At 32.4% G+C, this 5000-nt stretch overlaps 1 protein-coding gene across 5 annotated transcripts in view; it reads right to left on the bottom strand.

The window, feature by feature from the left end:
- LOC115217268 (mucin-17-like) overlaps positions 1–1086 on the bottom strand; it is a 127489-nt gene extending 126403 nt beyond the window's left edge. For all 5 annotated transcript variants that reach the window (XM_036507188.1, XM_036507186.1, XM_036507191.1 and 2 more), the window contains exon 1: positions 895–1086. The gene's annotated coding sequence lies outside the window, so the exon portion shown is untranslated. The remainder of the gene's footprint in view (positions 1–894) is intronic.
- Positions 1087–5000: the final 3914 nt, after the last annotated feature.

Raw genomic sequence — 5000 nt, 5'->3', positions numbered from 1 at the left:
AGATCATTAGCGCTTTCTCCCATTCTAGTGGGGTTTTCAAATCAAACTTTTGATTTGAGTTTGATTTGAAAACCCCACTAGATTTGAAAACCCCACTAGAATGGGAGAAAGCGCTAATGATCTAAGTGATATGATATATATATAAAAAATGTAATATATAAATAAATATCTGTAAATACAAACCATCCGATCTTCTGAGTACCTCATTTCTTCTAATATATAATACCTGTACATCATCTCCAAACCTTCCAATATATACATATATATATGTATATATATGTTTTATGTGTCTGTGTCTATGTATATATGTATGTGTGTGTGAGTTATACATTATAATATATTATATATTATATATTATATATTATATATATATGTATCTTTGTATGTATGGATGTATGTATGTATATGGATGTATATAGCACTGCAGTACAGGCAGCATTATAAATCTTTTTAATTTAAGAAATAATAAGCTACTTCGTTATACACAGTTTTCTGAATCAATGAATTATATTCTTAATCCACCCCCCCGAAAAAAAGTGATGCAGCAGAGATAACGACGGCGATGAAAGAGACGATGATAATGTTGGGGGAGGAGGAAAAATATCAAAATGATAATGATGATGATGAGGATGATGAGGATGATGAGGATGATGAGGATGATGAGGATGATGAGGATGATGAGGATGATGATAACAGTAACGTTAAAAATCGTAATAAACGTCGAAGTGAAAATATAATAATAAAAAAAGACACACAGAAAGGAAGAAGGGAAGAGAGAAAAGGAAGAAAGAAAAGAAGGAAGGAAGGAAGGAAAAAAGGAAAGAGGAAAGCCTATGTAGAAACGAAAGATGTAAGAGAAAATAAGAAGAAGAAGAAGAAAAAACAGCCACTTACCTCGCTATTTATCAACAGCTTTCTTTGGTATATTCCATTGTATAAAAGGAAATTAAAACATGGAATTTTGCTCTTTAAAAAAAGAGAAAACAAGAAGGAAAAAAACAAATCTATCTTCCCATCCTCTATAATGCAATTTCACTTTGACTTGAAGTAACAGAAGTAGCAGCAGCAGCAGCAGCAGCAATAGTAGCAGTAGCAGTAGCAGTAGTAGTGGTGGTGGCGGTGGTGGTGGCGGTGGTGGTGGCGGTGGTGGTGGTGGTGGTGGTGGTAGTAGTAGTAGTAGTAGTAGTAGTAGTAGTAGTGGCGGTGGCGGTGGTGGTGGTGGTAGTAAGTAGTAGTAGTAGTAGTAGTAGTAGTAGTAGTGGTAGTGGTAGTGGTGGTGGTGTAGTAGTGGTAGTGGTGGTGGCGGTGGTGGTGGTGGTGGTAGTAGTAGTAGTAGTAGTAGTAGTAGTAGTAGGTGGTGGTGGTGGTGGTGGTGGTAGTAGTAGTAGTAGTAGTAGTAGTGGTGGTGGTGGTGGTAGTAGTAGTAGTAGTGGTGGTGGTGGTGGTAGTAGTAGTAGTAGTAGTAGTAGTAGTAGTAGTGGTAGTAGTGGTGGTGGTAGTAGTAGTAGTAGTAGTAGTAGTGGTAGTAGTGGTGGTAGTAGTAGTAGTAGTAGTCAAAGCAGCAGCAGCAGCACCTAATGCTCCTGATGAGGAAAAATTAAACAAATTAAAGCATCCAAGCTACACGGTTGCTTTCAAGTAAAGGTTGGTCGCCTCCGTGTTCCTTCGTGTGCGTATGTGTGTGTGTGTGTGTGTGTGTGTGTGTGTGTGCGTATGTGTGTGTGTGTGTGCGTGTGTCTGTGTGTGTGTGTACGGAACAGCAGAATTGGTTGGCCTCATCAGGTAGCACTCAACATAATCGCTGATTAAATTTTTACTGGTGCCCACCTGCTCCTGGCTACTTGCAGCTACCAGTTGTTGTTGTCGTTGTTGTTGCTGCTGTTGTTGTTGTTGCTGTAGGTGTAGGTGGTACTTCACCTGCTGCTGCTGATGCCGCTACCACTGTTGCTGCTTGTTTTTGCTGCTGCTGCAGCCGCCGCCGCTTGCAGCCGCTGCTGCTGACGGTGTGGCGGATCGACTGCTGCTGTTTCCTCGTTTATCCGAGGTGTTTATGCGATTGCGAGAAAGTGCATTTGTGTGCAGCACGCCTGTGCGTGTATGTGCATGCTAGTATGTGTGTGGTCTGTGTGTGTTTGTATGTGTGCATGTGCATATGTATTAGCTCGCATGTGTAGTGCACATATGTGCTGAAAGCACTATCCGACACCCGTGTAAGTATTAAGTATATGTTTGACAGCTTCCTCTGCTGCTGCTGTTGATGCTGCTGCTGCTGTTGTTACTACTACTACTGCTGCTGCTGCTGTTACTACCACTGCTGCAGTAGAGCTAGTTCGATAGTAGTAATGATGGAGATGAGGAGACAGATATTGACTGCTCATAGAATGGAGGATGAAGAGGGAAAGCTAACTTTGTTACAAAGAAGAGGAAAAGTGCAAAGAACACGTCTCCGAATATATATTTATACACACACACACAAACACACATACATACATACACACACATATACAGATAGATAGATAGATAGATAGATAGATAGATAGATAGATAGATAGATAGATAGATGGATGGATGGATGGATGGATGGATGGATGGATGGATGGATGGATGGATGGATGGATGGATGGATGGATGGATGGATGGATGGATGGATGGATGGATGGATGGATAGATAGATGTGGAGATAGAGAGAAAAACACACAGGGAGAGAGAGGAGAGAGAAAGTGAGAGACGGAGAGAAAGACAGAATGAATGAGAAAAAGAAATAGGGAGATAGATAGATAGATAGATAATGTGTATATATATGTATGCATATGTAGTATATATGTGTGTGTGTACGTGTTTGTGTGTTGTGTGTATATATATATATATATATATATATATATATATTATATAAAAAGCTATGGGAAAATGTGTTTGTAAGTTAAATAATTTTTGTGTTCAAAAAGACTTTTGCTCTTGTTGTTGCTGTTTAAATACATTATATATAATATATATATATATATATATATATTATATATATATATATATATATACATATATACATATATACTACATACATACATACATACATACATATATGTATGTCTACATGTGTGTGCATGTGTGGTGTGTGTGTGTGCGTGTGCATATATTTATAAATATGTATGTATGTATGTATGTATGAGTGTATATATATTTATATAAACTATGTTTTTGAAAAATTTAGTCTGATGAAATAATTTCTACCATTATGATGAATTTGGGGGAGCAATTATGTAGATCTGGCATAATTTGATAATCAATCAATGAATTCATTTGTGTCTTGATTAATTTTCTCTTTCACTCTTAATCCTTGTCTCCAATAATTTTATTCCACATATTCTGAGATTTGCTTTACTTTCTTTAATTTTGACATTCTTTCCATTATTTTATGGAAATCCTTTATTGTTCCTTAGCCATCTTTCATTATTATTATAATTACCATTATTACTATTATCATCATCCTCATTATTATTATTATTATTATTATTATAATTGTTATTTTTATTATTATTATTATCATTATTATTATTATTAATGTATTATTATTATTATCATTATTATTATTTTATTATTATTTTATTATTATTATTATCCTCGTTATTATTATTATTATTATTATTATTATTATTATTATTATTATTATTATTATCCTCATTATTATTATTATTATTATAATGTTTATTATTATTATTATTATTATCATTATTATTATTATTATTATTATTATTATTATATTATTATCATTATCCTCATTATCTTATTATTTTTTTATTATTATTATTATTATTATTATTATTATTATATTATTATTATTATTATTATTTATTGTTATATTTTATTATCATCATCATCATCATCATCATTATTATTATCATCATTATTATTATCATTATTATCATCATTATTATTATTATCATTATTATTATTATTATTATTATTATTATTATTAGAGCTATGCGTCGGAGAAAGGAAATCAGAGAGGGCCACTTGCCCATGGTGTTCAGGGAGGTCTTGGACAGTGAGATTCCTCAGTTATCCCTAGAGGTCATCCGTATCAGGAGGGCTACATCGCTATCATTTCCCTTCTTTTTCATTGCATGCCATGTATACTTACTCTTTATCTATTTATTTATTTATTTTATCATTTCATATGTAAGACCTTACACTTTATATCTGCTTTATATTGTCCTCCTCATCCTTGGCCTGGTGGCAAATAAATGAAACCATTATTATTATTATTATCATTATTATTATTATCATTATTATTATTATTATTATTATTATTATTATTATCATTATTATTATTATTATTATTATTATTATCCTCATTACTATTCTTATTATTATTATTATTATTATTATTATTATTATTATTATTAACATTATTATTATTATTATTATTATTATTATCCTCATTATTATTATTATTATTATTATTATTATTATTATTATTATTATTATTATTATTATTTTAATTATTGCATTAGTCAAAATTTTCCTTTCCTCCTCAAATATTAGCTTTAAGTTTTTTCTGTTATTATTATTTTTTTTTGTCTTTTTTTGTTGTGGCTTTTCTTTTCCTACTTGCTGTGTTTTTTTTTCTTTTCCTTCTTTTTTCTTTCTGTTTATTTCTTTTTTTCTTCTGTTTTTTCTTCCTATTTTTTTCTCTTTTTTTTCTCCCTTTTTTCTTTTTTCTCTCTCCTTTTTCGTTTTTCTTTTTCAACAATGCTTCAGAACGTTGCCCTCCTTTTATTCCTTTCTTAGAATAATATTTCATTCTCCTTATTAGAAAAAAAAACCTTTATGAAATAGGTCAGCACTACATTCAATCAATACCAGCCATCATTGTCGTCATCATTATTAACAACATCACCACCTGCAGCAGCAGCAGGAGCAGCAGCAGCAGCGGTGGCAGTAGCTGCAGTAGTAGTAGTAATAGCAACCACAGCAAGCAACATAAGCAGAAGGAGATAACAGCA

Source organism: Octopus sinensis, linkage group LG11 (genome assembly GCF_006345805.1).
Source record: "Octopus sinensis linkage group LG11, ASM634580v1, whole genome shotgun sequence".
Classification (NCBI taxonomy): domain Eukaryota; kingdom Metazoa; phylum Mollusca; class Cephalopoda; order Octopoda; family Octopodidae; genus Octopus; species Octopus sinensis.
Note: the sequence above shows the minus strand (reverse complement) of the source record. Positions and strands in the feature narration are given on the sequence as shown.